This window comes from Nomascus leucogenys, chromosome 19 (assembly GCF_006542625.1).
Source record: "Nomascus leucogenys isolate Asia chromosome 19, Asia_NLE_v1, whole genome shotgun sequence".
Classification (NCBI taxonomy): domain Eukaryota; kingdom Metazoa; phylum Chordata; class Mammalia; order Primates; family Hylobatidae; genus Nomascus; species Nomascus leucogenys.
Window position 1 is genome coordinate 49,122,981 of NC_044399.1, and position 27,269 is coordinate 49,150,249.

General features: G+C 44.0%; 1 protein-coding gene across 2 annotated transcripts in view; it reads left to right on the forward strand.

Annotated features, from left to right (window-relative positions):
- Positions 1 to 8,022: 8,022 nt before the first annotated feature.
- The window catches only part of CDC42EP3 (CDC42 effector protein 3), a 30,604-nt gene continuing 11,357 nt past the window's right edge, over positions 8,023 to 27,269 (forward strand). The window contains exon 1 of one of the 2 annotated variants that reach the window (XM_003262743.4): positions 8,023 to 9,331. The gene's annotated coding sequence lies outside the window, so the exon portion shown is untranslated. The remainder of the gene's footprint in view (positions 9,332 to 27,269) is intronic. The other variant, XM_004091476.3, reaches the window with a different exon arrangement.

Below are 27,269 nucleotides of genomic sequence, written 5' to 3' on the forward strand. Positions count from 1 at the left end.
CAATAGAATTGTTCTGATACTACAATGGTGGATACATATCATTTTACATTTGACAGAATGCATAGGATGCACAACATAATGAATGAAACCTAATGGAAATGATGGACTTTGGGGGATAATGAGGTGTTAATGTAGATTCATCAGTTGCAACAAAGGTACCACCCTGTTGTGGATTTTATAGCGGGGAGGGTGTGCCTATGTGGGGGTGGGAAGATTATGGAAACTCTCTGTTCTTTCTGCTTAATTTTGCTGTGACTCTGAAACTGCTCAAAAAAAAAAAAAGTTTACTTAAAAGGAAACCCCTCAAAAATGCAGTTTTTAATTGAATTTTCTGCACAGCCCTCATATTTTTGAAAATATGGCTATGGCTTCCATCTTTGGGTTTTCCATAAGCCCTGCTTTCCTTTATAGCAAGCTAAGTCATTGACAAGGAATAATAAATCAATTAAAAAAAGAGAATGGTGTCTAAGACTTCATCATGCCTCCATCATAATCCCAACATTTGGAGATTTCAGGACAGCATGAACCTCAAAGTATGCAGCCTCCCTCCTAAGCAATGTGTGAAGCTTGTTAACTCTGCTCCAAGATGGTGTAAAACTTTGATTAGCCAGAATGCTACACTAAAGGACTAGGGTTCTAGTTTATTGGTCTATGGCTCTGGAGTTCATGCCTCCCAAGCCATCCCTCTTTGGAAGCAAACCCAGCGTTCCATCCTTGGGGATGACACTATTCATCCAACATTGCAGTGCCCAGGGTGTGTGCTTCTGGGATCCATTGCTAAAGGAAGAAATGTTAGGCTCCACTATCAGTACTGCTGCTAGCAAAAGACAAATATCCAGAGAAGCCAGGGCTTTGGGCTGAGAAATGGATGGTGGGAAGCCATCTATAGTGGAGAGAAGAGGAGGACTCAGGAAGAGGAAGGCACAGGAGGCTGGAAGTGAGCCTCAGATCCTTCACCACTTTACCTGAAACCCACATAGGCCATGAAACTCACCAGTCAAGTCCTGGATCCTCACTGACACCCTCTATGGAGGCCATTTACCTGAGTCATAAAGATCTGTACCACAAACAGGTGCACTCAGACCACATGCCCCAGCCCTATACAGTGGAAAGCCCAATAATCACCCCATGTTAATAAGGCCATCCTGGTTACTCTAACCAGAAGTATTCTATTTACTGATCATCTCTCTGTGGTTTCAGCTGTTTCTTGGAGTCTTAGTTTGTTTAAGCTAGTTCAACAAAAACAACATAAACTGGGTGGCTTAAAGAACAAATATTTATCTCTCACAGTTCTGGAGGCTGGGAAGTCCAGGATCAAGGCCAAGATTGGTGTCAGATATGAGGGTCTGCTTCCTGGTTCCTGGGTAACCCTTCCTGCTATGTCCTCACCTGGCAGAAACAGCAAGGGAACTCTCTAGGGTCTCTTTTTTTAAGGGCACCAATCCTGTTCATGAGTGCTCCAACCTAATCACCTGCTGAAGGCCTCTCCTCCTAATACCATCACCTCAGGGGTTAGGATTTCAACATAGGAACTTTAGGGAGATACAAATATTCCGCCCATAAGAGAGCCAATGAGAATCAAGAAGGAGTTTCAAGAACCCCTTGGCGAGAGAATGGGGGTGGGGGATGAAGAGAGAAGGACTTCTCACTCATTATAGCTCAACCAGAGCAGCTGCACATTCACCTGTAATAAGCATTGAGGTCTTGCTTACAATTCCATTCAAAAGGGAGAAAACTTCAAAACCACCAGTGTATAGTGAAATATCAGCATTAGTGGGCCACACATCCCAGATAATCCCAATTGCAATACATATTGTCCCATCGTCAGATAACATCAGAATATGCATCCCTATTTGGCATTTGGAAAACATGGAATTGATAACATTTATTATTATATATTATCTGGTATTATAGTGACTTGTGTGCTCGTTTTATCATCTGTGCAAGTTTAACCTACTTAGGTGTAGGAAGCATATACATCTTTTGTACCTTTTAGAGTACCTGTCACAATGCCTTACACTCTGGTGTTCAATAAATATAAGTTGAATGACAGTAAGAGTGTTAGGTCATATTCACTAGCAAACAGAGCAATGCAGCAGGTTCTAAGGGCTATAATATAATGGCATGAACGTGCAAATTCTTACCTTTGTTTTCTAAGCAAATCCATAATTAGAAACAATTTAAAGATAAAACTTTACAAACCAAAAAGGAAGTCCTAGACCACTCTTAGGCACAAAGATTTTAATATAGTGCCACAGAGGAGACGACTACCTTGGAAGAAGCAGCTCAGCATTCAGTGCTCACTGGAAATAACATTTCCAGACAAAGGTGCAAAGCATAAAGGATTACCAAGTGTTGACTCTTGTATGTGTGCATGTCCTGATGCTCAGACAAGCAATCTGATTACAGTCAGGGGCATCTAGATGTCTCTGGAATGTTCAGATGGACGCTTTCAACAACATAGTTTCCACATCTAGTCCACTGGGTTGAAAAATAAGAGGAATATAGGTCAGCCCAAGGAGAGTGCCAGCACTGTTGGCCCAATTCCTTGGCACAAAGTAGACACCCAATAAATACATGTTAAATGTGTAAAATGGCTCCCCTCCCCTCTGGCTCCAACCTGTTCAGTCAGTAGCCAGGGAGTTCCAAGTACTCTCAAGGCCCCGCATCTATCTGTTATATTCGTTGAGGAAGACACCACAACCATTGTTTCTGCAGAGCTGATGACCAGGTGAACATTTCTGAAAATCAGCATGACCAGCAAGGGGCCTTCAGAGCATCCACAGTACTAGATTGAAGAGGCATGCTCGAGAGCCCCACATCAGGAACATGAGCCACAGGGAAGGATGCTGGCCCTAAGTGTAAGCCACCTTGGGGTCCTAAAATGAGGAAGAGAAAATTGTCTGATGTGGTTTACAAATATCCCTATGGGTTGTTGTTTGTGAAGTAAATGCAAGAACAATCCTGGGTGTCCTCTACTGCACATTTCCTGGTTCTCTTTATGGGAGTCCAAATGAAGTGATCTGTAATTAACCCTCAGAAGATGATCTGTCCTTGGTGCACACTGGTAGGTGTAGGTGTGTGTTTTGTGTGTGTGTTGGGGGATGGTATAGGAGTATGTGCTCTTCTATCCATGTGCATGAATGCATGCAGGGAAGCAGAAGTGGGAGGCGGTATCATTGCAGACCTCTCTCTCTCTCTCTTTTTTTTTTTTGAGATGGAGGCTCGCTCTGTCACCCAGGCTGGAGTGCAGTGGCACGATCTTGGCTCACTGCAACCTCTGCCTCCTGGGTTCAAGCAATTCTCTGCCTCAGCCGCCCGAGTAGCTGTGATTACAGGTGCCTGCCACTGCACCCGGCTAATTTTTTTGTATTTTTGGTAGAGACAGGGTTGCACCATCTTGTCCAGCCTGGTCTTGAACTCCTGACCTCGTGATCTATCTGCCTCCGCCTCCCAAAGTGCTGGGATTACAGGCGTGAGCCACAGCGCCCAGCCGACCTCTCTCTTTTTTATTGTTTCTCACTAACCCTGAGCATTAACTGAAATAATCATTTTTTCTTGCTCATCCTGTAATCACTATCAAAGCTCTATAATGTTCAATTTTTGTCAGGTGCCAAAAAGGATGAACAAAGACATTTTGACATTACAACAGACTGGATTTGCTACCAGGTATACAAATGAAGAAGGCTTGGAGAAAGGATTAGTGGGGATTCACATCTAGATAAAGCAAGTTATCACTATCTGCATTACCTTGAATGAATCACAGACCTTTCTCTAGCTCATTCATTAAAGCTTTGTTTAATTCAACAAATATTTATCACATGCCAGGCACCTGCCCTAAGCACTGGGGCTTCATTTATTTATTCATTCAACAAATATTTATTAAATCTCTACTATGTGCCAAGCACTGATCAGGGGGTTGGGATACAGCCATGAATAATATAGGCAATTATTTCTGTCCCTCATGGAGTTTATTTTCTAGTGGTATGGGGAGCGGGGAGGCAATAAACAAATAAATATACAATCAACATGTCAGGTGTTAAGTGCTATGTAGAAGAATAAAGGGGCTACTGGGATAAAGAAGGCCATGGGTGATACTTTATCTAGGAAGTCTTGGAAGGCAGGCCTCTGGGAGTTCAGATTTAAGCAGACATGGGAAGAAAGCTAAAGGAGGGAGACATACAGGTATGTGGGGAAAGAGCACATAACAAAGAGTACAATAGGCATGACTCAATCAATTATACCTCAGTAAAGCTGGAAAAAAAAGGAATGACTCATTCTATACAAAAGCCTTCTACGTTGCCTCAAATTCCTTCTGGAAAGAAGAAATGTGTAAATCAACCATAAATGCCTTACCTAGGCCCAGCAAGAACAAAACAACCTAAAATGAAGATGAAATGAAAAAGTGTTTTTAGAAGTATAGAAGGCTATATAAATATACAGTAATGCTCTTTATTAGTCACTGGTTTGCACTAACAGGATCAAGTATGCATCTATATTTGAAGGTCTTATGAACAAATTAAATTGGTGCTGGCCCAAGTTCAAGAGCTAATACAAATGCCAAAAACGTATTTGGTGGTTATGGTGAGTGACTGTGTAGCCTGCTTACAACTGTACCCTAGGCCTGTAGTCCCCATGCAAACATAGCCTCTCAGAGTATATCTCATAGTATACCATTTCCTGCTGCATTTGATTAGGCAAAGCTGAAATCTCTCAACCAAGATGTGACCTAAATTTCTTTATTTACAAGGAAATCACTGGTTAGAAAATTCCTTAGCCTTGGCAATTAGTCAGTCAAGTTCATTAGCACAGGTTGACATATTTCCAGGACTGGTGAAATTTTAATTGGGTAGCAAGGAGGGGAATACTCAAGCTTTAAGGAAATTCTCATTCAAAATGTTCTAACCTTCCAGCTTCTCCTACATTTTCCTTAAATCTAACTTAGGGGGATAATCGAGACCATACACACATGAATTCAGCCTGGATGTGGCATTTTGGAGGAAAACCCCAGCTGAGTACACACGAATGTGTTTCAGCTTTGCCAGAAGAAAAATAGTTATGCATTATACATGGACTATACAGACATTTTTTGTAAGCCTTTAAAATGTTCGAATTTTCAAACTTAAAATGTTCCATGTGCTTAGTATTTCTTGTTTCATTAGACTAGAGAGAAGTGGTTGAAAATTCAGTCTCAGCAAACGTGGTATATTCCAAGAATGTTTCATATATTATGATTTCGTAGTTATAGAGTTTGTAAACATGGCTTTTACACTCATTACTGGTTGTAGTTAAAAGATCATTTATTCGATAAACATTTATTGAGTACCTACTGTATGCCAGGCCCTATTCTAGGCACAGGAGATACAGCAGCAAATAAAGTTCATACATTTAAGGAAACAGGCCATAAATGAATTTGTAAATAAATATAACGCAAGTAGTGAAGCAATTGTTCTTCCTGTTTTATTTAGGGAAAGGGAATGTGGGAGGGGCTGCTATTTTAGAAAGAAAGCCTCTCCCTTTTAGTCTCATTTGAATAAAGATCTTAACTAGCCTTTTGCTGATTTGGGGAAGAATTGCCCCACGCAGACAGACTGGGCCAGGCTCTGTTGTCGGGAGCGCCTGGAACAGCCTGAAGGCCAATGTGGCTGGGGCAGAGTGAGAGGCGAGCAAAGTAGTAGGAAATGAGATCTTATGTGAAACCCCCATGTCATAGGGTTCTTGCACACCCAAAGTGGAATGACTACTGAGTCCACAGTCTGGCTTCATTTTCCGGATGTTCAAGTGATGATAAGGAATTGCAAGGAAAGCCTGCTATCAAACAACAATCTCCTCATTAAGTTTCACATGAACACATACAAAAAAGGACATTCTCTGTTTTCCCTCTCAGGACCATTTACCTTTGCATTTCAATAGCTTGAAATGCTCTTCTTTACTCCTCTTCCTATCAAATTCCCCAGGTTTAATTTAAGCTCTGCCCCCTGTGAGAATCTTCTCTTAACTCCTCCAGCTGACACTGAGTCAATCTTCTTTGTGACTTCTTTGTGACTAGGGGGTCTTAACCTAGGACTTCCCTGGCATATGATTATTTACAATAACTTGTAATAGATTATTTACAGTAACTCTGAAACTGCATATGAAAAATTTTGTGTATCAATCAATATGCTTTTCCAAGGGTGCTCATAAATCCCATGAGATTTTCAAATGAGTTTGTAGCTTTGAAAGGTGGAGAACCACCAAGCACTCATGGACGGTGCTTCTCAAACATTAAATCTGCATGCAAACTATCCACATTTCATTAGACTGAAGATTCCAATTTGGTAGCCCTGGAGTGAGGCTTGGTGCTGCCGGTCCTGGGACCATACTTCGTAAAGCAAGAGACTAGAATGTGGTCAGCATTTGCATGTGTACACTGGCAAGGTGCTCTCTGCACTTAGGTAGATCACAGGTTTCTGGACAGCAAGGGCACTGACAATACTACTTGGCTTTTCTCCCAAGTAGGGACTAATAGAAAAACAGCCCACTGTTGGGCCTGACAGGTGTTCTACAGATACCAGGCTTCTAAGGTTACCACCAAATGTTTAAGGCTAAACCTTTCCAAAATTCACAGCAGAATCTCAAAACCCCTAAAATCTTCCTGAAGCAAAGCTTTTTCCTCTCTTTCGGTAGTAGAGTCCCATAACATATTGAAACCTAAATCCATCAACTCTACAAGCTATCATAGTTAGCACAGGAAATGCACTCATTTGGAAGAATAATTCACTATATGCGGGACAGTTACTCACTGAAGACGTTCAATACAAAGAAATAACGTAAGGCACAGGGCGTGGTGGCTCATGCCTGTAATCCCAGCACTTTCCGAGGCTGAGGCAGAAGGATCACTTGAGGCCAGGAGTTTGAGACCCTGGGGGGAAAAAAAAAAAAAGGAAAGGAAAGGAAGGGGGAGGGAAGGGCAGAGGAGGGGTGGGGAGGGGAGGGGAGGGGTGGGGAGGGGAGGCCAAAGGCACCAAGATAAATCAAACCACCAGGCCCTTGAATGAGCAGGTCCTGGATAACTGTTTAGAATCCAGCAATGAAGTCTCATTTAAAAATGGCAGAGCGAGAGAAAGCCTCTAAAAGGCAAGGGATAATGTAGAAAAGTAAAAATAGGTTTTAGAATAAAACTGCCACTTCAGACAACCTGCCACTCTATATTTGCACAAACTGTAAAAAGTTATTTATTTGGCCATGTGGAAATAAAGTGCTTTTAACAGCAGCTAACAATAGATCACGTGAAAAAAATTACATAGAAGACGTGTGTCAGGAATGTCTTCATGTGTTCAAAAGGAATTTTTCATGTGGTATTTTATATATATATACACATATTTGGACTTATAAAATACCACATGTAATGAAAACTATGCATAAATATTTATAAAAATACCTTTTTCTAAGTAGGCCAGGAACATTTAATATTTTTCAATAAATTAATATATAAAATATATACATTAGTGCCAAATGGAACATATATTTTGAAATATGACACCCAAGTAAAATGCTCAGGAATCTGGAGTAGAATCCAGGTATCTGCCAAAGGAAACTTTGGACGAGTTGTCTTTTGAAGAAGGGAAACAATGCTGGGTCTCTTATCTTCACGGACTGTTTTGCTTGTCCAACTTCTAACATCACTTCAGCCGAGTTTCGTATTTGACTTCCAACCTCATGGCCATTTGACCTGCCAACTATTATTTTTCTTTGAGGCTTTTAACACCCCACCCAAGTATTTTGCTTTCCGGATCGTGTCCGTTTCCTTTTCACTTCACCTTAAAGTCAGCCTGGGTTTACAACATCGGCTTAAGGTGCACCCTCTAAGGTTTCAGAGAGACCCAGGGCACCGCGGTGACGACCTGAAGCTGATACCTCTCGGCAAAGCCAAGGTGCCGGGAAGTTCTCCGCGTTGTGCCAGGATTTCCATCCAACCCGAGAGTCTCAGGGCAGAGGCCAGGCCCCCGGCGTCCGACTCCCAGGGGTCCCAGCCCCCTCCCCTGGCTGACCTTGCGGGCTGGGACCTCCCAGCCGGAAAACACCGCCCTTTCCTGTCGCCTACTCCTTCCCCAGGCCGACGACTCGCGGAGGAGGAAGAGACGGAGGCCGATTAAGAAAATTAGCATTCATTAACCCGGTTCACGCTCGGGTCCCGGCGGAGGGGAGGGGCGCGCCGGGCGGCGGCGCTGGCGGTGGCCGGGTGACCGGCGGGCGCAGGTGCCACCGCGGGCGGAATTTTACGCTCTCAGGCCAGCAGCTGCGCCACTTGCGCCTTGTCGCGCGTCTGGGGCAGCCGCCACCGGCTTGCCCCAGCTTTAGGCAAATCCTTTTGAAAGACCCTGAGGGAGAAGAAACGCCTCCCTCTGGATAGGAGAACCTGTAGCGTCTGCTGTTCGTCGCGTGTCCAGTTGCTCAGCCGGGAGCTCCGGCATCTTCAGGGCGCTAAATCCACTCTCCGGGTTTTGGCTGCAGCTCCAAGGGGCGCGAGCTGGAAACTGACAGAACGCGACCCTCCCCCTCCGCGCCCACCGGAGCCCGGGCTGCGAGGGACCTGGGGAGCTGCGGCCTGGCCGGGGCGGCGCACTCAGGTGGCCTCGCTTCCCTGCGGGTCACCGCCCGCCACGCCGGAACCTCGCACAGCTAGGTCGGCCTGTTGGGATCGTGAGAGGTGGGCGCACGAGGTTGAGTGCGGGAGTCCGGGGTGCGGGCGGAGTCCTATTGTCCCCGTGCACCCGGGCGGCAGCACCTCTGGGTCCCTCTTTAAACCGAGCGTCCGGCGACCTTTCTTTGTGCTTAGGGAGTCGAAAGCGGCATCTACTCCGAGAGAAGTCGCCTACTGGGGGGTGGCGCTGGAGAGGTAACAATGGGCGCCCATTGTCCTCCGAGGGTCCAACGGTGACCCACCCCCCCGCGCGCGCGCGCGCGCCCAGCGGCCGATTGGCCCCGGGCCAGGGCACAGGTACCGCGGCCAGGAGGGTCGGCCCCGCTGTCCGCGCCCTCCGCCCCGCCCCAACCAGTCCCCGCGCCGCCGGCCCCGCCCCGCGCCGCCCCGCCCTCCGCAGGTTCAGTCCTCGCGTCCGGCTGCCCGGCGCTCAGTCGCGCGCACCTTCTCTCGCGGCTGAGGGGCCGCAGCGCGGGGCTAGCCCGGAGACCCGGCCACCGGCCTGGGGCGCCTTCACGCCGTCTCGGAGCGGATAATGCGGTGAGCAGGCACCGCGCCGGCGGACTCGGCTGGATCTGCTTACACCGACAGGGATTGCGTGCGCCCGCGGGAGGCTCGGGGCAGCGCTGGGATCCTCAGCGGCGGCGGGTGAGTAGTCGGGGCAGCCCAGGGCTCCTTCCTCTCTACCTGTCTGTGAGTCTGTCCCGCCCGCGGCCGTGGCCGCTTCCGCCGTGCGCTGGTGTTAGGCTGGGAAACCAGCAGGGAGTCGGGATACCCAGGGCATCGCTTTCCCATCTAGTGTCCAACGGAACGAAGGGGACATAAAGCAAGCCAGGTGGGGGTCGGGCGGCACGACCAGGACTCAGAGCTCCACCATTTGTGCTCACCACTTTTCAGGGTGGGTCCGCGCGGCCACATTGCACCCTCCGAGCTATTGACAGAGCCATTCTGGAGGCGTATAGCATTTTTCCATCTGAGAACAAGCCGCACTTGGCTACCGCGCCCCTCGCGTCATGGATTGGTACCAGGGCCGCACATGGGTGCATCGCACAGCTCTGCCGTGGCATCGCCTGCCCGGTGCCCTCCTCTTTCTTAATGGGGGACATTGTTAGTAGGGCGCCAACCTGCAGATCTGGATATTGATTTTTTTTGTTTTTTGTTTTTTGACGTTGAACAGCTGAGACGTTTACAAGGTTTTTTGTTTTTTGTTTTCCTCCCTTTCTCCTTGAAACTAAGTGGCTTGACACAGACAAGTATCAGACATGTGAGGACGAATGGATCTGGCCATTTTTTCGTTATGAATTATTATACTCTATCCCCCTCTCGACTTTGGGAGGCATGTGTTTCATCTTATAAATAGAAAGTAACATATTTTTTGGCAGGATCTCCTTTATACTGTGCAGTCTAGGAGAGGTCAGTTTAAAAATAAATATGCACTTGAATGTTACATTACCGAGAGCCAGGCTGTGGCTGGGACAAGCTGCGTGGACAGCAGCATCAAAGCCGGGAGCGCAGCTGTGTTGAAAGGAGTAAAAGCCCCAGAGTGCAGCCCAGGCTGACAGTCAAGTAATTACATTTTGTTTAAAAAAAAAAAAAAAAAAAAGTGAGCGAATTAAAATGAGGAATGTCAGGAGGGTATTGCAACATGAATCTTTCCAGCCCTGGCGTATTTGGAGGAGTGAGCTGCTGCTGTGTGCCGAGGGTGTAGGGGGCTCTAGGGAGGGAACTGATGAATGTGTTAGGGAGACAAAGATTCCATCCCCATCTCCCAGATCTTAGTTCTCACAATATCCAAGAGTTTCTTGGGAGTACTGCCTTTTAAAAAGAACAAAAATTAGGAGAGCAGCAGATGTCTGTATTTTAATAGCAAAGCCAGTTTTAGGGACTTCCTCTTAACATCACAGGGAGAAAAAAGACTCGGCAGGAACCAGCGATGCTGCCCCAGAGGTATCCCTAAGACAATTTAAAAGCCTCCTGTAATGTTCTAATTTACACAAGATCTTTCATCTTAAAACCAGGAAATGTACCTTCTCTTCTTTTCTGGACAGTTGCAGAAATCTATTCTTTCATACCCCCTGCAATTTGCGTGAGCTGTTATTGGTAGTTAATAAGCTACACAGGTATGTGTGATGCATACCCTTTTCAGCATAGATTTAGACACTCAGAAATAAGTTGGAGTAGTTGTGAAATATTTAGCATTTTCATGTGTGAAATAAATGATAAAGGCCCTTTATATAGTCAAGGAATGGTTGAAATTCTTCATAAAGTCTCCCAAAGAATGCGGGTTTCCCAGTGGGCCTCACCCATTTGAATAAAACAGCACCAGCCTCTGGGCTGACAGATAAGAACTTTAGAGGAGAAATTTGGAACCGTTTCTGGATCCATGGCAGTTTCTGTTTTCCAATGGTATCATCTGCTAGAGATTTACATGATGAATTCTATGATTAGAACATGGTGCTGAGGCTGTGGCAGCAGCTACAGGCTTGAAATAAGATGAGCTCCTCTTTCCCTCAATCTGAGCAGTGAAATTGTTTCGCATATCTCTATGGAACAAGTAAAAGCAGCTAGAATAATAAGTATTGCACACTTTTTGCTTTTTATTGCACATTTAAGCGTGGTGCAAGATGAATACATACAAAGCTATAACATTGATTGCAGAGGGGCTCATGTGAGTTCATTTGCCCTGTCTGCGCTTCAGCCTTTCCTTTAATGTAGCGTTTTGTTTTATGTCCAACATGCTCACAAAGGCTATGCTTTTTCATGTATAAAGTTCCTGGTATTCAACAGTGTTGGGCATAAAATTGCTTTAACCTATATCACCCAAAGATTTTTTTTTTTTTAGCCAGGCCATAGATTTTTCACAAATTCTTTGCCCATTAACTGTAACATTTATCCAGTGGGTGGAATATAATTCATAACCTAAAAACCTCCAAGAAGACTGCTCTGATTGTATTATTATTATTATTATTATTATTCAGATTCTTGCTTTCAGTCTGATTTTATCTAGGCCCAGTCTCATTTCTTACTAAGCAGAATCCTGTGAACCTGTTTTTCTTTTCATTGATTGAATGAGAAATCTATTTTTAAATGCTGTGTGTTTGCCAGAGAACAAGGATAGCCATTTGAAAATACTGGATTCAGCCAGCCACAAAATCTTGTGTGCCTCACCAAGCCATAGAAGACCAAGAATTTTCCTAATATATTGCATTGTTCATTACTTTGGATTTTAAAAGCACTTCCTAAGTGGAGCCTGTCCTATGTGTCAAGCACTCTTCTCAGCCTTTTGTCTTGATTATCTTACTTGTTTCTAGCAATCATCTTATGAAAGAACCGTTTGTATCCCCATTTTGCTGGTGTAGAGACTGAGGACAGACCAGTTATATAACTTACCCAAAGTTGTGCAATAAGCAAAACCTAAACATGCATGTGCAGTTTAACAACACAATATGTGCAGGCACGAGTGGCTACTGTGTGAAAGTCAGCAGCTCTTTGGGTTAAGGGGATGGGGAAAAGAAAAAAAAAATGAACTTCTGAAGCCTCCGAGTCAGGCTGCCTGGGCACATGTCCTAGTCCTGGCACTGAACACCTGTGTGACTTTGGGCAAGTGACCTCACCTTTACCTCAGTTTATCCTTTGTAAAATGGAGATAATATTATTTCCCTGAGGATTAAAGGAGTTAAAAAAGATTATGTACTCAGAACAGTGCCTGGCCCAGACTAGCCACAATAAAAGGTTGAGGTTTTCAATGTTGCTTTTGTTTTTTTCCTAGGTACTTAATAGTGGTTCTGTCATGTAATATTCATAACTATTCTTTGAGAGAGATAGTACAGTGGTCCCCACTTACCCGTGGTTTTCCTTTCCAGGGTTTCCGTTACCCACAGTCAACCATGGTCTGAAAATAGGTGAATATGGGACATTTTAAGAGAGAAAGAGACCATATTCATATAATTTTTATTACATTGCTATAATTGTTCTATTGTTAATCTCTTACTGTGCCTACTTTACAAATTAAACTTTATAACAGGTATGTGTGTATAAAAAACAACATAGTATATATGGGGTTCAGTACTGTCCAAGGTTCAGGCATCCACTGGGGGGTCTTGGAACATATCCTTTAAGGATAAGGCAGACTATTATATTGTTCTTCTTTTCCACGTGAGAACACAGGCTCAGAAAGGTTTAGTAACGCGGCCAAGGTCACACAGCTAAATAGCAGAAGCAGAGTTTGAACTCAGGTCTTTTTGACTTTATACTAAATACCACACCCCCACCAACAGGGAGGAGAGGCAGAGAAGTTGTTAAATCTGATTTTTATTATGACTTTTGGCCTCTGGCAAGGAAATAATTTCATATCACCCTGTATCTCACAGTTGAAGATGACAGTAATTGCCAACCTTGAGGAACACTATGTAAATTATTTTATTATTAAAGATGATTCAATCCCACATATATGGCATGAAAGTAGATCTAGCATGAACACTGCTAGGGTTAACATAAGCAGTTTAATTTATGCCATAAACGAAGAGATTTACTAGGTGAAAATGTGGGACTCTATGGTGAGAAAGCAAGCCAAGCCATAGCCAGGGACAAGGACTTCTGGTGGTTGGGGATGAAGTGAAGCTCTAGTGTAGACCGTGTGCTCGCTTCAAAATTCTGGGGAGCCAGGGATTGCAGAGTCCAGTAACCACCTCTGGACAATCCCCTCCTTGAAGGCAGGAACCACACTACCTGGGCCTTCGGTCCCGGCACTCAGTGGGCGTTTTAGTCCATGTTTGTTGATGATGTTGCTGCAAGAACTCAGCAGAAGAGGAGCTACAGGTAAGGTGAACAGAAAGGCACTAGGCTCTGTCCATGGCAGAAGTCAAGCCCTGTTACAGTTCGGCATATGCCCTGGGCCCTGCTAGATAAGAAACACAGAACAAGGAAACCTTTGAAACCTAGTCCTTACTGCTTGCCCCGGAAAACCCACCGGGCCTGCCTTGGCCTCCACTGCTTTGATGCTCTGGGTTTGTGATGCTCTGGGGATCAGCTCCAGAGACTTCTCAGACGGAAACAGGGTTCTGGAAAGGACAGTCCGAGTAACTCAGGTAGCCTCAAAGCCAGTGGTTACAGTCTTGGAACTGTCCAATTCCATTTGAAATCTTCTGTCCCCACCCCTTAAAGGCTACAAAACAAAACAATACCCCACAAACCAGAATAAGTAGCCATGTAGTTCTAATGCAACAGTCAGATACGTTTCTTTCCTTAAAAAAAAAAAAAAAAAAAAGCCTTCGCCTTGATATACTTCAGTGCCAAGTTTCATCAGAGTCACGTGATGATGGACTGAATTTGACAATACCTCTGGTAGAAAAGCATTTTTCAAATTTTAACCATACAGTTTTGTAATACAAAGCATGATGCTGAGATTTAAAAGATTACTATTTCTAAATAGCCAAGTAAACTGTGTGAAAGCTGTTGAGTTCCAAACTAGTGTTTGCTTAGTCCTTACTGCTTGCCTAAGTCATGAATTAATAGAATTCTAGAATGCCAAATTTAAAACTTTTTAAAAAGGATTTTCAGTGGATTGGGTTTTATTTCCATATTGGATAAAGTTATTATTAGTCTTCTAGCCTTTGGCCCTTTGTTAAACCATGTTTCAGAGATCACACACCTGCAACTAGGTAACAGGGTACTGCCTAAAGTGTACCTCTAGCCATGAATGGCATAAAAGTATTCTGTGAGACCCCAGTTTGATGAAGGTCCCTTTCTGCAGGACTTTTCAGAACATTTAAAAAGCCAGTGTATACAGTGAATCTCCACAGGGAGGTAGTGTCCAGAGTTTCTCAAATAGTTTTGCCCACTGAGCAGCTGCAGGACCAGCCTGGCAGGAAACACACTCTGGGAAACGCAGAACAGAAGCTACATAACCGCAGTATGTCCTATAGAGCTGAAGCAACCTAGGGACATTTTAGTTAGAGAACCACAGGCCTTACAGGAAGAGAGCCATGATGATGTACCAGGAGATCCTGGCAAACACTGATAAAACTAATGGAGAATTAAGTGAGGGCAATCAAAAGGGGTGTCTGTGTGTGTCTGTGTGTAGAAATAGAGATTTAAAAAAATACCAATTCTGGTCTTAGCTCTGACCCAAATTGTATAACCTTGACCTCTTGGGGTTTTCTTGTTCTCATCACTAAAACGTGGCATTTGGCGAGAGATGATCTCAGATAATCTCTGGCTCCAGAATCAGTGAGCCAGGATCAGTGACACCTATTAGCATCACTATCTTACTACTAATAATGTAAAACTCTGGGTTGAAAAACAGACCTGTACAGATCTCTGGCAGAGCAGCCTGAGCGAGCGTGGAAGGCAGGGAACTTCAAGTCAGGCCTGTATTTAGACAGCTTCCACATTTGGGAATCCGTCATGTTCTGGTGACAACCTGAAGGTCCTATTTGTAGACACATCATGCCAATGATAGATCGTTGTCATGAGTTTAGTTGAAAAAGAGCTTTTCTGTCCAAATACATCATAATCGTTTAGGCTACATACATTTTTTAAAACAAGCAGAGGCATTTTTGGTGAAATGTGGCTTTGCCATTCAGAATGTGTTTGATTTCTCAACTTTTTATTTATTTTTTAAACTTTTGTTTTGCCAAGGGCCAGTTCAGACTTAAAACATTGATTTTAACACAGCGGGAGATGAGGCTCTAAGCCTTTGGCTGACCAGCTAGTCAGAAAACAAATCCTTAACCTTCTCTGGGCAGGCTCCATCCCATCACCTGTGAAAAAAATGGCAGAGTGGGAGGGTGGGGATGGGAAGGGAGGCCAGAGAAGTGTGTGGATGTTCTCCAGGCCCTCTCCTGGCCCTAAACTGTGATTCTCTTCCTCTTTTTTCTTGTATCAGAGGCATTTCCATAGTGTCTTGTATCTTCTCCTATTGTAACACTTACTACATTTAAATTATCTTTATACATATATATAAAGGGGAGTTTATTAAGGAGTGCTGACTCCCATGATCATAAGGTGAAATCCAATAATAGGCCTAACTTTTAGGTTCAGGGCTACATGTGCAGGTTTGTTTTGTAGGTAAACTCATGTCACGGGGTTTTGATGTACAGATTATTTCATCACCCAGGTACTAAGCATAGTACCTGATCGTTATTCTTTCTGATCCTCTCCCTCCTCCCGCCCTTCCTCCTCAAGTAGGCCCCAGTGTCTGTTGTTCCCCTCTTTGTGTCCATTTGTTCTCATTTAGCTCCCACTTATAAGTGAGCACATGCGGTATTTGGTTTTCTGCTCCCGCGTCAGTTTGCTAAGGATAATGGCCTCCAACTCCATCCATGTTCCTGATTGACACAAGTGGCTGCCTAATTAGACTACTGGCTCCTCAAGGGTAGGGACTGAATCTCATTTATCTTGTCATTCATCTTTGCTGCAATAGGACTTAATGACAAAGTGGGCAGTGTAGCCCTTGCTATACTATCTGATTATTTCTGTAGCATATCTCCTCAGTTGTTGTCAGGTCAGAAATCTTTGTCACTTACTTGCTGTATTAGTCAGGGTTCTCTAGAGGGACAAGACTAATAGGATAGATGTATATATAAAGGGGAGTTTATTAAGGAGTATTGACTCACATGATCATAAGGTGAAATCCCATAATAGGCCATCTGCAAGCTGAGGAGCAAGGAAGTTAGTCCAAGTCCCAAAACCTCAAAAGTAGGGAAGCCAATAGTGCAGCCTTCAGTCTGTGACCAAAGGCCTGAGAGCATTCTGGCAAACCACTGGTGTAAGTCCAGGTCCCAAAACTGAAGAACTTGGAGTCTGATGTGTGAGGGCAGGAAGCATCCAGCACGGGAGAAAAATGAAGGCCAGAAGACTCAGAAAGTCTAGTCCTTCCACGTTCCTCCGCCTGCTTTTTTTTTTTTTTTGAGATAGAGTCTCGCTCTGTCGCCCAGGCTGGAGTGCAGTGGCGCAATCTCGGCTCACTGCAAGCTCCGCCTCCCAGGTTCACACCACTCTCCTGCCTCAGCCTCCCGAGTAGCTGGGACTACAGGCGCCCTCCACAACGCCTGGCTAATTTTTTGTATTTTTAATAGAGATGGGGTTTCACCGCCTTAGCCAGGATGGTCTCGATCTCCTGACCTTGTGATCCACCTGCCTCGGCCTCCCAAAGTGGTGGGATTACAGGCGTGAGCCACCGCACCTGGCCTCCTCTGCCTGCTTTTATCCTAGCCACGCTGGCAGCTGATTAGATGGTGCCCACCCAAATTGAGGATGGGTCTGTGTCTCCCAATTCACCAACTCAAATGTTAATCTCCTTTGGCAACACCCTCACAGACACACCCAGGAACAATACTTTGCATCCTTCAATCAAGTTGACACTCAGTATTAACCATCACACTAGCTTATTTTTAAGTCCTGCTGTAGTAAAGTTACTCCTTCCCATGCTACAGAACATTCAAATGCAAGGGGAGTCACCCCAGTCATTTGGTTGTGGTGATAGAGATCATCTGAGGGCCCTGTGGAAATAGGTCAAGCCCCTGCTGGAACCTTCTCAAGATCTCAGTGGAGAGATTGGCAACCCCCACCAATGCTTTCTCATGCCCTGGGAGTGACTGAGGCAACTTGGCACCCACGTGTCCACTTAGAGCACAGAGTAAGGGTCCTTGTATGTCCTAGTGCTGCCTAGACCTCTCACCAGCCATTAACGAAGAAATAAACGTGAGCCATTTATTTATTTGTTATATTAGTGTTAGTCTCTCCACAGTGGAGTGCATCATTGCTGCGGCCTCAACTTCTAGAATAGTGCCTGGCACTTAGTAGGCCCTTCATGGATGTTTGTTGTTGAATACATGAGGGACCAGCCAGGGGCTGGGGAGACACATGGAAGGTTTTTGTTTTTTTTCTTTGAGACTGAGTTTGACTCACTGAGTTGCCCAGGCCGGAGTGCAGTGGCACAGTCTCGGCTTAACTGCAACCTCTGCCTCCTGGGTTCAAGAGAGTCTCCTGCCTCAGCCTCGTGAGTAGCTGGGATTACAGGCACCCGCCACCACACCGAGCTAATTTTTGTATCTTTAGTAGAGACTGGGTTTCACCGTGTTGGCCAGACTGGTCACGAACTCCTGACCTCAGGTGATCCACCCGCCTCGGCCTCCCAAAGTGCTGGGATTACAGGTGTGAGCCACCGCGCCTGACTGTGAAAGGCTTTCTAAAGCCAGCTTCTCATGGGCTGAACTGGTGAGAGGCACATGGCTCACTCTGTGCATGTCGCAGCACCAACTGGAGCCTGTTTACATGCTCTCAGATGGCTTCAGAATGAAACATCTTCCAAACGAGTGTTGATTTTTGGCCTTCTATTAAGTTTAGTATAAGTTGATGCTGGTGATGGGGATTTGTTGTGTATTCCCTGTGGGCTCACCCTGGGATGGTGGTGCTTCACTTGCCAGCCTGGGGGAGTGAGCTTCAGAGAGAGGTCTCTCAGGGCGGTGCAGGGAGTGAAGCAGGGACTTCTTTCAAATTCCGTTCTTTTTTCAGAATGGGGAATTAGACTGTTGAACCCAGAACATTTGGGAGTTTTTCACACTATATTTAAAACAATCAGTTTAGGCAGCCAGATCCCAACGTCTAAAAGGAGTAAGGTTGGAAGGAATCCCCACCATGAGCTTCCAGCTCATGTTCTTCCTTATGCAGCTCCAACTTTTTGGAGTAATTTATAATGAACATTACCCCTTCCATTGATTTGGGCTCATTGCCTGCCAGGTGCTTTGCCAAGCACTTTATGCTCGTTGTTACCCAAGAAGACTCCCACCGTTGCCGTTTGCACTTCACAGATGGGGAAACTGAAGCTCTCAAAGGGAGTCACTAGCATGGCTCAGGACCCTTAATTTAATACCAGGAAGGATGGGAAAGGGTGATGAAAATTGTATTCGCTGGTAAAAAGTATTTTGATTCTAAGGGTGGTCTTACTTTCATTGAAAACATTACTTTTTTTTTTCTTTTTTGGAAACTTCCTAGAAGCTAGATGTTTCTGCAAATAGAATCACAGAGCACTACCATTCGACAGATGGAAGGGACCTTATCTCAGCCCCAGTCTCATTCTGACATGATAAAACCAAGGCCTTAAGTGTTTAAGTGACACAGAGCATGAGTCTTCCTCCTAGGCCCAGCTCTGTCAAACTTTTTTTTTTTAAGCCAAGGAAAAGAAAATCTTAAGCCTGATATATAAGCAGATAAGAACATAATTTCTTTGGTTAAAAAGGAGAGAGATTGGCCCTACTTATCAAGTATTTGAGAAAACAACAATATGCCCTTTTGTTTTTTCTCTTCTCTTATACATCACCAATTCTGGTGGGGTCTGTCCAGAGACCCTCAGATGGCTATGACTTTTTCAGCCACCTCCTTGTGCTGTCAGCTCCTGGTAGCCTTGCCGTCCAGTTTATAAGCGCCAGCAGCCAGAGCCTGCACCGTTCTGCGCAAATGGGATTATATAATTAATTTTAACCCAAAAGCAGGACTTCTATTCATCATCATTCAGTTCATTCCTGTGGGCTTCATCCAGCCCCAGCTCTCGGTCCAGGTAATTCTGGACCCCAGTTAGCCATTGGCACATTGAGGCTCCCTCTACATCTCCTGTTTATCTTTAGATTTGATAAGCGCATCTCCTGTGTCTTCCAAGTCACTTGCCCTATTAATAAGATCCCTTTAAGGCTTGGCTAAAATTGGCAGATTACAAGTAATCGACCCATCTAGCAACTGTGTCATGTATGTAAGCAAGTGAGGTGCCAGTGAACTTTTTATCAGTGCCTACTGGGCATATATCTCCTAAGTGTTCAAAACCCAGACGTTTACTGAAGATACGTGTGATAGTAGTCACAAGTAATTGTCTCTTCTTTTTGGAAAATCAAATCATTTGCCTGTGTGTGTGTATATATATATATATATATATATATATATATACACACACACTATATATATATATATACACACACTAGATATAATATACATACATACATATACATACATACATACTACCCCCTATAGTTTTTCAAAAGGTTTTCATAAATGGTTTCATGATCAAAAGGAGACACGTGATTTCAGGACCTTAGGCTCTTCCTTACACATCAAGCCTGGAAATCTGGACTCTCATATGGTAGGAAGTCCCTTCCAATGATTACTGCTCCACTCTGGCCTTCCGTTTCCCTTTGACAGGGTTAGTTGTGCCCACTCCCTAACCCTACACCCTCCAGATCCCATCATTTCCAGGTCTGCCACTTTGAGGTTCATTCCATTTACTTTTTTGTTTTTTAAAACCTTAAGGTAGAGGCAAAATAGAAGTTGAATAAATCAGAGAAGGTAATATTCCCCTTTGGTCTCACCTTCCTTTTTCCTTAAAAAGTAAAACCAAATGAACTTAAAATGAACTTTAAATTGAAGTAAAAGCATTTTCCTCTTAAAATCATCCATAAGATAAAGTAAGTAGGTCACCAGAGAATTTAGGAGAAAAAAAAATGTTAGATTGTTTGTATTTATTTATGTCTTAAGGTCAGGGGCTAATATAAGAGATCCCAAGTTGGTATTAAAACACCACTTTTATCTGACCTATATAGCAGTTGTTGTAATTTTCCCAACTCGGGGATGTTTTATTTGTTCCCAAGGCTGGTAGAGCCCCAACTGGAGATAAGTGATGCGTGTAGATGTGAATGAGAAGATAGCCCCAGCCCTATGTCCCACTGACAGGGGAATTAACTTCTGATCAAGCTGGTGGTAGGACTCCCTTCCAATTGTGGAGACTGTCCCCAGGATCAATAGGAACCATTTTAGCCTCATCTGCAACAATTTTATTAATGAGTGATACAGGCGAAATTTAAGGAGAAAATAGAAGTGTTTATTTTGGCAATGTGAATAGTTTCCCCTCCACCCTGTATTTCAGTAGATAGTCTGGTCTCATTTGGGGAAAAGATAATGCCTTGTGTTTACATAGCACTGTAGATTTTAACACTCAGCTCTGACACCTGTGGTTATTAAAAAGTTTGGGATGAGTATCTCCATTTTACATGAAGGTAACTGGTACCCAGTGTATCAGGGCTTCTGCGTCTTACAGGGCTGGCTCATAGTTTTGGTCCAGCTCTTTCCCGGCTAAGGCCAGGAACAGCAGTGAGACAGCTGTTTGGTTGGCCCATATAGTCGGTGTTTCATTTGGTTTGGTTTGGCAAATGTTTTGATAGGTTTATTTTTCCTCACGTATCTGATCTGTGCCAGTCACACATTGATCTTCCAAACAAGCATTTTCTATAGACTGTCCATTATAGTTTCTTGAGGCTCCCTTGTACATTTTAGGCCAAATGAGCCAAGTTCTCCCTTAACACACCTCCTTTTGAAAAGAGAAAAGAGCAAGTTCATTGTCTCTCCAGGGCCTCATTCTTTAAGTTTGATTTAAGTAGAATCACTGAGTTTGAATTCAGAGGACTGTATTGTCAAATTTTCTTTGAGTCTTACCTAAGACACTATTTGCACATTGCATTCAGGGATAGGAGTCATATCTCTTTCAAACAGCATGTCCACAAATATTTGCCTTAAGATCTATATTTTTTATCTGTATATTTGCCAAAGATCTGTATGATCCTGTAGAATTACTCTGGCTTGCATTGATACACTGTTAAATTATTACCCTGCATGGATAGAGGAAGGTTAAAATGGCTTACAGATGGAAAAATGAAAGATAGCCTTTGCCACAAGAAAAGAGGAGACAGCTTCTTGTTACGTGTTTGTTTTTTTCTGTAAGAATCATAGATTCCATCTTGCATTTTCAATAGAGCAGGCAGGGTTGAAGAGGAAGAGGCACAGCAATGTCTTTCAAGCTTTCTCATTTGTTTATCCATTCAACATTTTTTTCAATACCTGCTATGAATAAGATCTCCGTTTTCTCTCCCAGATTATAGCCTGATTGGGGAAGAGTTAAATAAGTAGTGATAACAATCCAGTGTGATAGTTGCTAGGTTTGAGGTGTACACAGGATGCTATGGGAGCTTAGGATGCCATGGGGAACTGGAAGGAGATTCAGCTGCAAGTGTGGCAGGCCCCCCAGATTGCTGAAGTGGGCTTCACAAGCTATTTTATCTTATCTCCAAGCTGTAGCCTTAAAACCCTTGAAGGGTTTTAAAGCAGAGAATGATAAGGTTACATGAGGATTCTAGGTACCTCACTCTGGTGTAGATTGGAAGATAAGGTGGAGGGACCAGGGAGGCAGGGAGGTAGGTGAAAGGCAAATGTCCTTGTGCAAGAGAAAGATCATGGGGGCCAGGAGTAAGGCTGATGGAGCAGGGATGAAAGAGGAGAGAGAGTCCAGACAGACTGATAGGACTATAGGACTTGATGTAGAGATGGAGGTGGGGAGAAGGGTTGGGATGATAGCCAGGTTTTGGAATTGAGTAACTTCTGCCATTTACCAAGAAAGCATAGTTTGGAAGGCAGATGCCTAAGGCAGGCAAGGGGAAGAAAGATGGCAAATCCCACCTGGGACAAGGTTTATGAGTATTATATGGGACAAGGGAAGCAAAGTAAAGAAGCCTGGAATATAAGGGAAGGGAAAGGCAAATCAATGCTTTTCAAACTCTCTGGGAAAGGCCACTGTCTTTTTGTTTCCATTTCCAATCCATTGTACAATACTACTGTGCACAAGGAATATGGAGCATGGGCCACACACAACCCCCATGCAAGCTCAACAGCATACAGCTCCCAAACTTGTCAATAGCCTGTTCAGTAAGAAAAAAATCTGTTGGTCACATGCTTGATGTTATGGCAATGTCAAAAAGATCTTGCTTTCAACTTCTGTTCTTATCTCATCATGGACTGTATGAACCCACTTTGAGTAGCACTGGTCTGGACTTAAGTAGATGCATGTGGGTTGAAGGTACTGACTTGGAAGTTATCCCTCGAGGTGGTATGTGATTGCTGGGGGAATTGTTGAGGAGCGGAGGATGGGCAGCAGCCATCCAACCCTATGAAAATGTCAACATTTAAGACAGGGGTTCAGACTTCTGTAAGGGTAAGCTTTGGGCTTAATACTTAGTTAATACTTTGGGCTTTGAGAGCCACATACAGTCTCTGTCACAGGCTACTCAACTCTGACCTGATAGAGCAAAAGCACCTTTACTGGGATTTCTCAACTTCAGCACTACTGAGATTTGAGGCCAGATAATTCTTTGCTTTGGGGAGTTGTCCTGTGCACTGCAGGATGTTTAGCAGCATTCCTGGTTTCTACCCACTAGATGCCAGGTGCACACCACCCCCAGTCACGAAAATCAACAATATTCCCAGACATTGCCAAATATCACGTAGGGAACACATATCACCCTCAGTTGAGAACCCCACTGAGCTGTAGACAGTACATAAATGAATAGGCATAGGTGTGTTCTAATAAAACTTTATCTATAAAAACAGGCAGGGGGCCGGATTTGGCCCGCTTGTAGCTTGTAGACCCTTGACTTAAGGGATGGTCAGAAAGAAAACTAGAAGAGCTTATTCAGTAAGATTTGAGGGCCTTCTGTGTCCCTAGCTCAAGAGGAGGCTTTGTAAGTGATTCAGCATAAAAAGAAGGAGAGTTTTCTCAACAGTAACACTTGTTTATAGCCCTTTTGCTTACCTTATTCTTTTTGAGCTCACCAGCCACCTGGAAATATCAGGCATTAAAACCGCAAAACAGGAAAACAACAAATCACGTAATACTAGCCCTCCACAACCCCTAAGAAAACCCCCAAGCAAAGCAGTAGCAAGGCTGGATTACGTGAGGTGCATTCGAGTAGACTTCCTCCAGGAAGGAAGTGAGTCTGGAGCAGGTCTCAGAGGATGTTGTGAATAGAGGCTGATGGTAAGAAGGTGGGAGAGCTTTCCATGTAGGGAACACAAGGTTCTTAGTTTCAGGTTAGGAGGGAAATGAAGTGTCAGTTAGGAAGCTAGGGAGCTATTGTCCCCAGTGAAAGCCTGTGATTGTTCACTGTCCCATGCAATGGGCTTCCTCCGGAAAAAGAATGAACAGCACTTAACACGATTTTCTAAGAACAGGATGTTTGTTTTTCTCCTCGAGGATCAGGGGGCCTTTGTTACTTTACAATTCAAATCTTTTGACGTTTACCACAAAGTCAAATCCCTTTTGAGATTCTTTTTGACAATAGCAAAAATACTGAAAAGTCCTAGTGAGTTAGAGATGGAGGGACCAGTGTCTAGGACCCTTTCTACTCATTTTTGGCTTCTGACAAGGTCAGGTTAGCATCTCCACCTCTCATCAGTGTTGCGCTCTTGGTGTGTCATTTCCTCTTGGTGCTGTCAGACTTCAAGATACATAGTCTTCAGATTGGCAGTCCTTGAGTTATCAAATCGGCAGTGGCTACAGAATGCAGCTATGGCTGGAATCCTAGCTCCTCCACATTTTGGGTGATTGACCGGAGACACAGGCTTCATCTAAGACTGCTTCCTAAGAGGTATGCTCTGAGCATTACATGCTAGCTATTACTCTTCACAGGTGTAAATTCTTTAGAGAACAAAGCATTTCAGATTTGTCACTTTCCAGAGAGCATCTGTAGACTTGCTCTAGGATTTGGCCCCCGGGAGCAAGTCAACCTGGCTCTCATGATGGAAAGTCTAGCAGGGGTTATGGATTTAACACTTGTGAATTTGAAGTTCACTGTGGGCCATGTGTTGTGGGAGGCAAAAGATGAATAAGCTCATGCTCACAGAAGAGCTTTCAGCCTAGTTGGAAATCATTCAACAAATATATTTGTACTAACACATATACAAATAACGCAAGGATGTTGGCAGTGGAAGTAGATTGAGAGTAGAATGACGACTACCAGATTCCACGTATAGCCAGTGCTGGTATCATACAGAAAAGCCATGTTTCAGCCCATCCAAGGAACATGGATTATTGTAGACAGCCCTAGCAGGGTGGCAGAATAGCATGGAAGTCCTGTATTTGTCCCTTTACCCCATCAGAGAACTTGAGAATGTGGCATAAAGGCAAATGGCTAGGAACTTTGCCCTCCAAGGTAGTATGGGTCAAATGACCATAATCTGAATTTCTGGACAGTGTCAGCTTATTATTTGGGATCATTTGAAATTACCATTACCAGAACTGGAGTACTGCATAGAATAATTGCTGACTTACATATTAGTATTTTGTGAACAACTGAGAGCAAGTTCCTTGCTTTTGAGCAGAGATTAGAATGAATATCCTGGCTGAATATTGTTGAAAACTTCAGAGTCAAGTTCTCTTCTTGTATTGTTATTGTCCTTGCAGCATCACAGACCAAGTCAGATCCATTAGTTATGGAAACACGTGAGCAGTTCACAGCAATGGCCTTATCAGAGATTCACATCCATGAAACTAGAGTGCCTGCCTGAGTGCTTCTGACCAGGCCTGGTGCCATGTTAAATGCGTCCTGATAAATGAACCAGGCATGAGAGGACTTGCCCTCCTCCTGCCTTGTTGTAAGTGCCAGAGATCTATGTCCACATTGAGTCTTCCCCAGTAACTCATTTTTATAGGAAAAAAGGCCCTAATGGCCTCTGTTCAAAAACACAGACTTGATACTATGTGAGGTGGACCTTCTGTTTTCCAATTTTGCTTCTAAAAGATCTTTCAAATTAGATCACATAAAAATGAGACGTGTACACAAATTAGCACTGAGTCTCACATATGGTATTTGTGGGTCTGTATATAATCAGGGTTGTAAAAGAACAATAAATTCAAGCTGTAGCTGAATCACAAATGAAAGCTCCTTTAAAATAATGGAAGGTGAGATGTATCAGACTTTGAATGGGTCTGTAAAATACCGCCTGCTCATTCTGGCTAAGTTCATTTGCATAACAGAGCTCAGCAGCTGGGGAGCCAGCTAATAGAGTTTCATAGTCTTGAAGCTTAGAGCTATGTCCTCAGTTTAGATGATATGGGGAGAGGGTAAGAATCTAAAAATAGAAAAGGCATCTTCTTATCTTCTCAAATGGGTGGAGTTAAACAGACTGAAGATATGAAAAGCATCCCCTTCGGGTTACTGGGTGCTTCTAGTTAAACTGATTTCCGCCTTAGAAATTCAGCATTGAACTTAAATGAAAATCTAACACTATGGGGTTTTTTTCCCCTTCAATTTTCAAATTATTCGGAGAAGCACTCCTACAGAGGTTTGTAAAAGGATTGACACGAGGGCCCACATTGCAGTAATATTTTAGTATTTCTGATCCCAAAGAAAGATTGGCTGGTCATTTCTATATTAGTAAGAAGACTGCCGTGTTCAAACAGAAAGCCTCTTCAAGGGAAAGTCTGTGTGCGTTTTTCTACGGGAAAGTGACTTGGGACCATAAGGAAATTGGCAGTGATCATGTTCCCATACAGGAAACTCAGAATAAATGGGAACGTGAACACCTCCCTTCACGCACTGTCAGGGAGGCACAGGGTAACCGCCCTCCCCTCTGTGAGAGCCTCATCCCATGGCCATACTTGCTGTCGCCTCCCCACCCCAGCCCGTTCCATCTTTTGAGAAACCTGAGTTGTTACTTGGAGGAGCCAGAATCTTTCCTTGTAGTTTCTGCTTGGTAGCTCTAGGGCCTCCCAGAACAAGTTAATTCCTTTTTCATTACAATTAAATGAATCCTTCAGATCCCTTAAGATTAGTTTTCTCTTTCTATGAGTTCTCTTTAAGCTGCTCTGTTCCTTCAGCCTCTTCTCACATGTCCTGACCGAGCTCCTTCACTTCCTCCCATTTGCCTCCCTCTGAACATGCGGGGACATGTTCCAAGTAGCCTTTATCCCTTCTAAATGTGGAGCCCAGGATCATGTTCTGGGTGCTTGGCACAGTGGAATTATTAATCTTCTGGTTGGCAGCAGAGAGACATAGCCCACAGATGGTTGGGGGTAGGGAGGTGGCGGAGGGTACTTGGCCGAGTCATCATCCTCCCCTAGGACTGTTGGTTCCAACATGTGGGAGGAGTCACTGGATACTCTGGCATGGGGCTCAGATGGTGCAGTAGTGCAGTGGTGCCGTGACTGGCCGCATCGTGCGACTGTGCTGAGGCAAAGCGAAAAGTGATCAGAAGCTGGAATGTCCTTGAAGGATATGACAGCCGAGCCAGAAAGGGGAAGTCGGATGCAGGCTCAGTTCCTGCAAGGAGGAGAAAAGAACAGAGCCACAGGTCCCTGGGGACAGTAGCACCCGTCAACCCACCTGCCCGTTTTTATACACGTGTGTTTTAAATTAACACTGCAACCTGTTTTGCAGGATGCAAATGTTTTTTTTTTTACTTTTTCTCTCCACTAAGAATTAATCTAAAAACAATTAGTAGGCAAACCAAACATTCCTTTAAAATAAATGGAATTTTAAAAATATCCCAACCCCTTGGTTCTTTTCAGAGTCCTGTAAGTTGCCAATGCATCAACTCTAAGTAACTTAGGAGCTGATTTTTCTGTCTGTCATTTTTTAAAACCCCTTGATTTTCCCTTCCTCCTGTCTGCTGCCCTGTTTTGGTATTTTCAGCATCATTCTGTTTGCCAAAAAGATGGTAAGAAATGAAGCAAAGCACCACTTCAGTTTTTTTCTTAACCGATTTATTACTGCTG